This window comes from Euphorbia lathyris, chromosome 6 (assembly GCF_963576675.1).
Source record: "Euphorbia lathyris chromosome 6, ddEupLath1.1, whole genome shotgun sequence".
Taxonomy (NCBI): domain Eukaryota; kingdom Viridiplantae; phylum Streptophyta; class Magnoliopsida; order Malpighiales; family Euphorbiaceae; genus Euphorbia; species Euphorbia lathyris.
Genome location: NC_088915.1, coordinates 75,119,405 through 75,131,404, shown reverse-complemented (window position 1 = coordinate 75,131,404; position 12,000 = coordinate 75,119,405). Strand labels below are relative to the sequence as shown.

At 33.3% G+C, this 12,000-nt stretch overlaps 1 long non-coding RNA gene across 2 annotated transcripts; it reads left to right on the top strand.

Annotated features, from left to right (window-relative positions):
- The first annotated feature begins 3,048 nt into the window (after positions 1 to 3,048).
- On the top strand, positions 3,049 to 10,516 carry LOC136232305 (uncharacterized). 2 transcript variants are annotated; one of them, XR_010690461.1, is made up of 3 exons: positions 3,079 to 3,567; positions 7,954 to 8,147; positions 10,053 to 10,516. It is a non-coding gene; the product is annotated as an uncharacterized lncRNA (long non-coding RNA). The 2 variants fall into 2 exon arrangements; XR_010690460.1 differs by lacking the exon at positions 10,053 to 10,516 and having other exon boundaries at positions 3,049 to 3,567; positions 7,954 to 9,914.
- Positions 10,517 to 12,000: the final 1,484 nt, after the last annotated feature.

Sequence of the window (12,000 nt, the reverse complement as noted above, 5' to 3'; positions counted from 1 at the left end):
CCCTAAAAAAACATGGTTTACTGTCTTTTTTTTCTTGTGATATTTACCTTTTCATCTGTTAAATATATTTATATTTAAGCTAATTTATTATTTTGTGATTTTGAATCCATAATGTATAGTTATCAAGCACATTTAATTTAATTTATATGGATTTTAACACGTATATAAGACGAATCGTTAAATGTTTTTATTTGATGATTGTTAATTTTGTCAAACCATTTAGTTGCCTCAATTTTTATATAATATTTCATACCTGAAAATCACTTTCTTTTTCTGTTTCTATAATCTTGGAGAATATCAATACTTATCCACCCAATTAACAATCATCTCACAAGTGAATTAACGAGTCTCCTTACATGCGTGCTACATTCTCTTTAAATAGGATCAAATATGATTAATTAATATACGTCTAAGGACTAAATGTGATTGATTATTATACATCAAAGACTAAATGTGGTTGATTATTATATGTCAACCTTAAAGGGTCAATGTTACATAATAATAAAGCAAGGAGAAACTGTAAATATTTGGTTTATATATTAGTGGCTCATAATAAGCAAATAATCGATTACGGCACACAAACCAATCATATATCATGATTAGGAGTAATGATGGAAATGTAACTGTCTTAGACACTTACCAATTAGTAAATGCCAAATCTGAATGGTCCCACCATGCGATACACCTCTAATGTCATCCCTACATGTGTTTCAAGCATTAGTTAAGGCACAAAAATTGGTACTCATTCTCTCAACCTTAAAAATTAGTACCAATTAAAGAGGAATGTCCCTAAAGCCTTAAAATAAAGAAGGAACTTGTGTAGCTAAGGTATCTCATTCTCTCAACCCTAGAGTATCTTCTTCTTCATAACCTTTGTTAACTTACGCATCAGAATGGGGGCGACAGATCCTAATCCACCTTTGATCCCTTTTTTTTGTCTTATTGCAAGACTCATTTAGTCTAAGAGACAAACAACTAGGGAATCCCTTTTATATTTTCTCCCATAAAATTGGTGCGATGAAGGTGGATCTTATATCAAAGATTCCACGGTCTCTACTAGCTATTTCTTTACCTTAACCCCAACAAGAACATCCCTCATTTGAATCATAAATCTTCGCAATAACGCAAAATGCTTCTAGATGCTAACGTCAGGCCTAACCCCTTCTAGGTCAGAACCCTTGAGTTAGATTAGCACATGAACGAGTGTCTAAGCTCACTGTATCTCAAAAGAAAAAAGTTCCTTGATGGTGTTACCAAATAACTCGTATATAGTGTGAAAATGATATAGGAGACTGTGAACGAGCTAAGGGGGAAATATGTTGTCAAGATATAATGTGTACACGCCTAATCTCAAATAGCAGAGGTAGCTATCAATCGTTCAAACCCCAAGGATCTACATCATGCTCTATTGGACACCATATCGTCCAACACAATAATAAGGAGCCATGTATATTATGATGGCTTCTCAAAGTCCATTATCTCATCAAGATATGTGGATTGGAAGTTCTTGAAATTGTTTACCCTTCAAGCTATGGTTGGGAAGCCAATGGTGGGAAACTTTACTCTCAACAAATATTCCCAAACTTAGCTGCTGAATTCTACGGCTCCTTGGAAAAGCTTGAGGAAGGAAAATACGAAGTCAGTATCGAGGGATATAAACTACTTGTAAATGAAGAAGTTCTTGCTAAAATTTTCAACTTACCAAGATGTGGAATAGTGATAAAAAAAAGTTCAGATGACCTTTCATGCTTAGGAGACTACAATCAATACAAGTTCATCAGTGAACTATTTCATGTTCATCAAGGATTCAAGCCTACCATCCCTCTTGACAGTGGATATTTGGAAGAAAATTTAAGAACCCTACACTTGATCATGAGTTCCATATATCCTTCTCATTTCCATCCTTTCAAAAACACATAGCCCCCATCATCTAAAATCACCCTTGAAAGTCTGTTGAGTCCAGGTGGTATTGACTATGTAAACTTGCTTGTAAACTCTATTATGAATTAAAACTTAGCAAATCCTTGCTCTCCACCTCCTTACAAAACATTACACTTCCTCCATACCACCTTGTCCCAACTAAGTCCTTTAAAGTCCCAATGTGATCCTTCCTCAAATGCCTACCTTTGAGGCAGTATCTGAAATCATATCACACTCTATTTCTAATGATGAATCCAAGCTAAACTCTAATTTGGTCACTTTGGAATCCCTTATGAAAGTCCAAATCGAGCTTATTATCCTTGAAACCACTTTAGTTACTAATCCAGTGTTTGCAGAGATCCCCAAATTGCTTCATGAGAATAATGCAACATTAGAACTGTATACCATGAATATTGCACTTGTTATTGAAGTGGACCTACCCAAAATCACGGACAAAGTGAATCATTTGACATAAAAGGTTGAAGGAATTGGCTACCTCATTGCCAAGGAAAAGTAAAAAAGCAAAATGCAACAAGATGACAAGAGAATCACGTGTTAGTGATGTTTGTGATAGTTAGTTCATCTAACTATCATTTTTCTTTAGTTTGGGTGTTCTATAACTTTCATGTTGATCCTTTACATAACCCCAAGCATGAATCATATATTGTGGTCAACTGTATGGTTCATGTTTTGATAAAATAACTTAATTGTATGTTCTATCTTATGCACTGTTTAACATTTTTTTTTATCTCTGATTTGTTTTCTATTTTTGCAAATGACCATACCTTATGTCTTAAATCCATCAGACACATAAGACACTTCATGTTTATGTATACTTAAAAACTTCTGCCAATCTAAAACAATGTTGACATAATTTCACACAAGCATATTACTTGTACTTCTCTAAAGACTAGAGGGACCAAAAGTAATATTATACACCTCAATTTTTGTGTCAAAAATTTCCAAATGATATACTCATATTAGTTTCTCGAGTAGTGATATGAAGTTATGCATATACTAAAATTAGGGGTATTGAGTTGTTCTGTCCAAAAAGTTCAAGGATCGTAATGTTATTTTTACAAACTCTATGAAATCTATAGAAAATTCGATTTGTATACACTATTCCTAAAGAAAAAGTGCATTTCTAGATAAATTTATCATATGACCTTGACTGTATATAAATGCTCCTCAAAATAATGAAAAAGACCTTCACGAATCTTCTATTCTCTCTGGTCTTCTTTCTTTGAGTATTGTATTTTCCATAGAAAAAAGCAAGGAGATGGATTCATCTTCTTCCCCGCCTTGATCTCTCTCTCATCTAACCATTAAAACGGCTCCTCACTTCTCTCTTCTCTGGTTTTGCTGGGTTTTCCATTTTAGAGATGTTTATTCGTTCGATTTGAGCTTCCTTGTGGTTCTGTCAGACCGTTTTTGGTCTTTCCATGGTCGGTAGGTCGTTATGAAGCGTTTCACTGCCACTTAGGGATCTAATCGATCTCCCTCTTAACATGTAAGGGTAAGAATTGAAGGTGAGCTTCGGGTTTGACGGAGCTTCTATGGCGGATTTTCTTCAATTTTAAGTTTTGGGGACCGGAACCACTTGTTCAGAACGGTGCTTCTAGCGGTGTCTGGAGGAGTTCGATGAAGGTTCGTTCTCTTTCTCGGTGGTCACTGTTGGTTTTTCTCGGAGCTCCTAATTGTCCGATTCTGATTCCCTATTCTGTTTTAGTGTTTTCTCTTGCGTTGCCTGTGATGTTTTGATGGATAATCATTTTGATGCCGATTTACACCGTCTTTTTCTGCTTATGAAATTAGTCTTTTTGTTTACTTAAATCAAATGTTATATATGTGAAATTGCTTCTGATTTGAGCTGTGTGTTTTATGGTCACCGGTCGGTGTCCTTAAGACAGTTTTGGGTCTCTAGTGACCGGATAGGGAAGAGGAAGATGGCTTCCTGGGATAATTTCTGTTATAGGATTTATTGCAGATTGAAAATTTGTGATTTCTTATGGTGACCTGTTTGGATTGATTTAGTAAAACTCAGATTAGGTCTTGAGTATTCCGTTTGAATTGGATAAAAATCATATGTAGACTTTAAGTTATTCTGTTTCATAAAAATAATATTGGACTTGAGTGATAAAAATCATATTAGATTTGGGTTGAATTCGGTTGATAATAAAAATGATTTGTTGTCGTGTTAGCGTTTAAATTGGTTTGATTGGTGAAGTTTGGTAATAAAAATGATTCGTTTAGTAAAAATGGATTCTTTTGGTAAAAGAGTCGTTTAGACTTTGATGTTTGAAATTGGTTTATTTGATAAAAATTGTGTAGACGTGTTAATTGAATTCGTTTGCTAAAAATCATATTAGAACTACGTGGCTTTGATTCCCAAGTAGGGTATGGGATACGTAGGAAGCTTGATAAAGATTATCAAGTCCAAGCCAATTAGGTAGATTAAGTTAAACGGTTAATTAAATATTTGTTAAAAGTTTATCAGACAATTAGATTTTCTAATAGAGATATTTTTACAAATCAAATATCGTATTTTTGACTCATGGTCGTGTGTCATTGGGTCTTCCCTTCATGCCCGGTACCATTTAGGATCGGGCATGACATTTTGGTATCAGAGCAATGGTTACATTCCTCAGACCTAACCTAAGATATATAGTGATTGAGAAATATGGGTTATTGGTGATAGTTTAGAAATACTTTGGGAATTTTCGAGGTTATATGAGATCCTTGTTTCTAACTGATAATGTATTAAACCTCGTGAAAAAGTGGGATCTGGATTGAATGCTCATCAAGTTAGACTTACCCTTAGTCTGATGTCTAAACTTCATATAGTTAAGCCAAGGGTTATTAAGACTCCTGATAAGTTAGATAAAGATGTTTCAATTCTGGTGGACGTTTTGGCAATAGACTCAACTAATCAAACCTTAAATTTTTGCTATTATGGTTATATTGTGAATAAGCAAATGCAAATTCAAGTAAAACAATAATCAAAACTTCTTGATAAGATTTTAGAGTATGACTTAAAAATAGAAGATGATAGTTTGTTGGCAGACACTTCTTTAGATTCTCTTAGAGACCATCTTCAGAACAGAAAAGAGTTTACCTGTCATTTGTGGGTTTGCAAAAATGAGACCCAAGTGCTAAAATGGACATGACTAAGGGTATTGATGAGGACAACTTAGACAAGATCAATAGGAGAAGACCAAAGGTTATTGAATCTTTGAAGCAATTGACTCGAGATTACAATTTGAACATCCAATTGAATTGGTAAATTTTCGCATTAAAGAGATAGACGCAAAATATGGTTTTAATATAGAGTTATTCTCAACAGATCAGCACGGGGGAGTTAGAGAAATATATATGGTTGATAATAGAGTGAGAATTTTCAATGATTTATAGAATATATTAGTAGAACTTGTGTTTCTTATTTGAATCAGAGTCCATGACACATCCTTTCACTAAGGATTTTGTGTCTCAAAAGCTTAGAGAAGTTCCTACAAGTATAAAGATTAATACCCAATTATCCAGTTGTCTAAATCATAATTAGTAGGAAACATCTGCAGTACCTATTTCATTAACCATCTGTTGTGACAAAAAAAAAGCAATTGGATTTAATGAAAATTTCAAACTAGCCAATTCAAAGCTGATTAATTTCTTTCTACATTGTTTTCAAGCATAAAATCTGATTTTGCGTTCAAAAATGGATTTGGAAACTTGTGTGCGCTTATTGACTCTACCTCGAAAGTATGTTTAGAATTAGAATGGAGCCAATTGCACATTTTATTTTGATGATTTAGCGAATAATTTGTTTATTATTGGTTTTGGAGTTGAGTTTTTGTGCTAACTGTATATATGACCTGCAAATTGAGATTGATACAATATTTATCTAAATTGTTGTGCTAAAATTGTTTGAAATTTAAGTGACACAAGGTTAGTGCTGATTTATTCCATTTTGTGTTCTTAAAGATAACGTGAATTTCCTTTTATAGGCTTTCCATTTGTCGACTAGGCTATGCTATTTTGGTGGATAATGCAAGTTTTAAAGTGAAATATTTTTCAAGGGCCATGATTGCAACTCAAGTTGATCCTATATTTTTTTTTATGATTCATTTTTGTTCAAAACTCTTATAGAACATTAGCTTTTTGGGCAGACTATATTTTGGTTAATTTCTCCTAATGCCAGCACTCTGCTCACTGCCTAGTCCAGCTAAAATTGTGGCCAGTCCAAAACACAAACCACGGCAGTCTAGCAACCAAACCAACCCCAATTTTAAGCTAAAAACCAAGTTTTTAGGCTTCATTATTAATTTTCAATATTTTCTTTTTAATAGAAAGTTATGAATTTGAGAAAAAAAAGATTGAACCATATTTACTTTAAATTTATTGATGAGTTCAATTTTATTTGATTGATACGGTGCAAGAGTTGGTGAATTCTTGAGTCATTGTTAGTTACGAAGTAATTGATATTTTCATAAGAGGAAATTTCGAGATCGATGTTGGAAATTTTATGAGATTAGTCAATAATACATATATATATTCCTACTTTAAATTAGTATTTTGGAAAGAAAGTATTCTTGGTATCCATCAGAGGTAGTCTGGATAGGTGGGTTTGTTATTTAAAGACCATATTTAGTGAGAAATATGGCCTGTGTACACAGTCTAAAGACCTAATCGGGTATTGGCAGAGAAGTGTTGGGTAAGACCAATATGAGATTAGACAATGTTAAAGAGATGTCTCGAATATGTTGCGTGTTATGAACCGATATATGAGGGGATACTCAACGATGGATACAATATTGAAAATTGATTTTTGTAAAGTGCTTATATAATGATAATTATGTTTTAATGATGTTTTTATGGCATTTTAATTAAATTTCTATTTTCATGGAAAATTTTATATAAATTTTGGTTAGAAATTTGGTGAATTTTGATCTAGTTAGTATTTTAATAGAAAAATGTTTAGTATCCATCGGGAGTAGTCCGGACGGGTGGTTTTGATATTGGAAGACCATGTTCAGTGAGGGACGTGGCTTGTGTACACAGTTGAAAGACTTAATCGGGTATTGGCAGCGAAGTGTTGGGTAAGACCAATACGGGATTAGGCAAGGTTAAAGAGACATCTCGAATATGGATATGATTTGAAATATGATACAAGGGGATGTACTTTCTGATGGATACATACATTAAACAAATTAAATTATCATGTTTTTAAAGGAATGTTATGTTAAACGCATATTTGAAAGATTTTGATGAATGTTTGTAATGTATGAAAGGGTTATTCGTATTTTAGAGTTTTGAAATAACCTGAGGATTTTCTTTTCAAACTTTTTAAGGTAATAACTTGAAATAGCTAAGATCGATTATAAGAATTTAGGAATTTTGAGGGCAAAATTCTTTAAGGGGGAGAGAACTGTCACGTCCGTGTCCAAATTTTTTAATTTTTATAAGTCGATATTGGATTATTAAGATCTCGAATTCATTATTTGAATTTTAGATCCAAGATAACAACGTTGGTGTAATCCGTGTATATTTTAAATTATTAATTAACTAATGAGGTGTTAAAAGTTTATAATAGGAGTTATATGAATTGTTTAGAGTTTGATTTTTATTTTCAAATTTCAATAGGAGGAGATAAAATTTAATAACATATGGGTATAATATTGAGTTAATATAAGTTAAGGAACAAAATAAGATATATGTGAAATATGAAGTTTAAAGTGAATTATGTTTTCTTTTAGGGGTTAATTTGGATTTTAGGGAGATAATGAAAAAGACCTTCACGAATCTTCTATTCTCTCTAGTCTTCTTTCTTTGAGTATTGTATTTTCCATAGAAAAAAGCAAGGAGATGGATTCATCTTCTTCCTCACCTTGATCTCTCTCTCATCTAACCATTAAAACGGTTCCTCACTTCTCTCTTCTCTGGTTTCGCTGGGTTTTCCATATTAGAGATGTTTATTCGTTCGATTTAAGCTTCCTTGTGGTTCTGTCGGACCGTTTTTGATCTTTCGGTGGTCGATAGGTTGTCATGAAGCGTTTCATTGCCACTTAGGGATCTGATCGATCTCCCTCTTAACATGTAAAGGTAAGAATTGAAGGTGAGCTTCGGGTTTGACGGAGCTTCTATGGCGGATTTTCTTCAATTTTAAGTTTTGGGGACCGGAGCCACTTGTTCAGAACGGTGCTTCTAGCGGTGTCTAGAGGAGTTTGATGAAGGTTCGTTCTCTTTCTCGGTGGTCACTGTTGGTTTTTCTCGGAGCTCCTAATTGTCCGATTCTGATTCCCTATTCTGTTTTAGTGTTTTCTCTTGCGTTGCCTATGATGTTTTGATGGATAATCATTTTGATGCCGATTTGCACCGTCTTTTCCTGCTTATGAAATTAGTCTTTTTGTTTCCTTAAATCAAACGTTGATATATGTGAAATTGCTTCTGATTTGAGCTGTGTTTTATGGTCACCGGTCGGTGTCCTTAAGACAGTTTTGGGTCTCTAGTGACCGGATAGGGAAGAGGAAGATGGATTCCTGGGATAATTTCTGTTATAGGATTTATTGCAGACTGAAAATTTGTGATTTTTTATGGTGACCTGTTTGGATTGATTTAGTAAAACTCAGATTAGGCCTTGAGTATTCCGTTTGAATTGGATAAAAATCATATGTAGACTTTGAGTTATTCTGTTTCATAAAAATTATATTGGACTTGAGTGATAAAAATCATATTAGACTTGGGTTGAATTCGGTTGATAATAAAAATAATTTGTTGTCGTGTTAGCGTTTAAATTGGTTTGATTGGTGAAGTTTGGTAATAAAAATGATTCGTTTAGTAAAAATGGATTCTTTTTGTAAAAGAGTCGTTTAGACTTTGATGTTTGAAATTGGTTTATTTGATAAAATTGTGTAGACGTGTTAATTGAATTCGTTTGCTAAAAATCATATTAGAACTACGTGGCTTTGATTCCCAAGTAGGGTATGGGATACGTAGGAAGCTTGATAAAGATTATCAAGTCCAAGCCAATTAGGTAGATTAAGTTAAACGGTTAATTAAATATTTGTTAAAAGTTTATCAGACAATTAGATTTTCTAATAGAGATATTTTTACAAATCAAATATCGTATTTTTGACTCATGGTCGTGTGTCATTGGGTCTTCCCTTCATGCCCGGTACCATTTAGGGTCGGGTATGACACCGTCATTATCAAGTAATAATCTGGACAAGTCTAGGTATCGAATCCACAGGATTTACTCCTGCAAGTATCGAGCTACTCGGTTTCTAGTGTTATCTAGGCTTTGGGGGGTTTAAGCTTGGTTTTGTTTCTATATTAATCTACTCCTAGCTAAGTTATTCTACTCCTAGGTAGGGGTGAGCAAAAAAACCGGTAACCGATTACCGAACTGATAACCGAACCGAAATCTTAGTTTGGTTCGGTTATTTTAATATTCTGGTTTGGTTTGGTTTTAATTTTAGCTTAATTTGGTAATCGGTTATCGGTTCGGTTATTGAAAAAAAAAATATCGGTGTAACCGATAACCGACCGAACTTAATATATAAATATAAAAAATATAATTTTATCTTTATATATATATAAATAAAAAGTTCAACCCTAAAAAATACACTTTTATCTTTGTATATATATATTTTGGTTTTATAGCCTTTAATTTATTCAATTGTAACTTTTGTACAAGAAAACTAATTAAATAAAAATGTACAAAAATTTAAATATTTTGAGTTTTCGGTTATTTGGTCGGTAACCGAACCGAAATTTTTCGGTTAAATCAAATTCGGTTACTAAACTTATTCGGTTCGGTTCGGTTATGAAATGGAGAAATTTCGATTCGGTTAGATTTAGTCATTAAAGAAGAATGCCAAAGTAGTTAATTTGTTAGACTGTTTTCATCTAAATTTAATATCATCATGTTGCTTTATTTTGATGAGTGACTATTTATAAAGTTTTCTTTTTCTATAAGAGGATCTTAAACCACACCAACATTGAACTCTGCAGTTCACATTGTTATTCTCACCGTTTATTCTTAACTTTTATGAAATAATTGCATTTTGATCTAGCTTTCAAATAAAAGGAATGTGGTGATTGGAGCTTTTTAAAGTGAAATTTTATGTATGCATCAGGGAATTTTATCATAAAGACAGAAGGCAGCTTCACTGGATTTTTTGTTGGCTGAACATGTAATTATATAGCGTGATGACTTATTTTTTGTGTGGTTAATGGTAATAAATGAATCAGATGTTCATGCATGATATGTCCATTTTCATAGGCATTTTTTTCTTTTTTTTTTAATAATTGAGAATTGACGTTATTTGTTGAATCTCTAATAACTCCCACGTCCACAAAGTTGTTGTCTGAGTTTTTCAAATTACTGAAAGTGAGTGTTCATGATGCTTTATGCTCACGAGCTTTCTATAGGTTTAACTTTAAAACTTTCCATGTCATTTTCTGTCTCAAGTTAACTGAATTTTCGTGCAATACATAGACCTGGGGTTTTAAGGGACTGGCATTAATGTAGATAAGGAAAATAAAGTGTAGCACTTATTTTGGTCTAACTTGTTCATGGCTGATAATATACTTAAAATAACCATGTTGCTGTATGCTTTAGATTGTTCTGCCCCCACTCTTATATGCACCCTCGCAAATTCAATTTTCATGCAGGTATCAAATTCAACTTTTCATTGAATGTTATATAATAATTACACTATTCATACTATGAATGCACATAATCAAGCTTCCAAAAGTTACAGCATAATCAAAATTTTATAGATAATTGAACACTTGAGAAATAAAATAAATAAAATAAGAGATGCAAATTTTGGAGTCCTACATTATTTTTACGAGAAAATAAGTCCTCCTTTTATACCATCTCATCTCTGCAATTGAAAAAATATCCTATAATAAAAAAACATCAAAATTTTGGCTCTTCATCTTCAATAAAATTTCCAAATCCATGTATCATTATGTTCATTGAAACTGCGAAAAAAAAAAAAAAAATTAATATTATATATATATATATGAACTCGGTTTTTAACTAGAAACATCGTCACCATAAGACACAAATTTGATAAACTGAATACAAGTCATATATACAGAACAAGTTACCGGTTATAGTTCATCAATCAAATGATTATCTCCAGCGAATGAATTGTCCACTTCAATTTCTGCAACATTTGGCCTAGCAAAATAGTATAAATCGAGTAAGTGATGCGTACCGTCTAGTGTAGTGTTCTCTATGACAAAATATGTATGATAAGTGCGTTACGACTATGGATGTGATCTTTCTAAATGCTCTATCTTTACTAGACGCTACTACTTAGGGGCAAGTGTACCCCGTCATATCAAGTAATAATCCGGTTAAGACCGGGTATCGAATCCACGGGATTTATAACTGCAAGTATTAAACGACTCGATTTTATACGTTATTTAAGCGGTGAATACTTTGAGGTTGATATGGGGACCAACTACAAACTACTCCTAACTATGGGTGAGGCGAATTTATATAACGAAACTCTATGAAATGATGTGGATGCGATAAGGTATAAATATGACAAATAATGACTCCTAATGCATATACGGTTGATGTTTTGCTCTTGCAAAGATGACTACGTGTAGTGTAACCGACCCGTGAAGTACTTAGACTACGTGGTTCCTAGTCAAGGCGTGTCTAATGCTTGGGACCAGAAATTAGGGTCCGTAAGTTCCGTGGCTTGTCAATTCCTACGGTTTTCGGAGCGTCACTTCCGGTAAGGCAACACCTATATGAATTTCTAAAGATAGCCCGAATGGCGTCGGGAATCGCGTTCTCCTACACAATAATCAATTACGAGTATCAAAACAAGTAACAAACATCAACACATATATAGAAAAGAAGATTATGAATCATAAATTATAAATATGGAGAATGTAAATATGAATTACAACCAAGCCTAGCACATAGGATGAGTACAAGCTAATTAGCAAGTGTAAAGGGAAGAATCCACCCTCGGAACTAGCTAACCGGACTCAAAGCCGTCTCTTAGGACTTGGATGGTGGAGCTTTCGAGCTTGGTGCACGGAGATGGAGCGGAA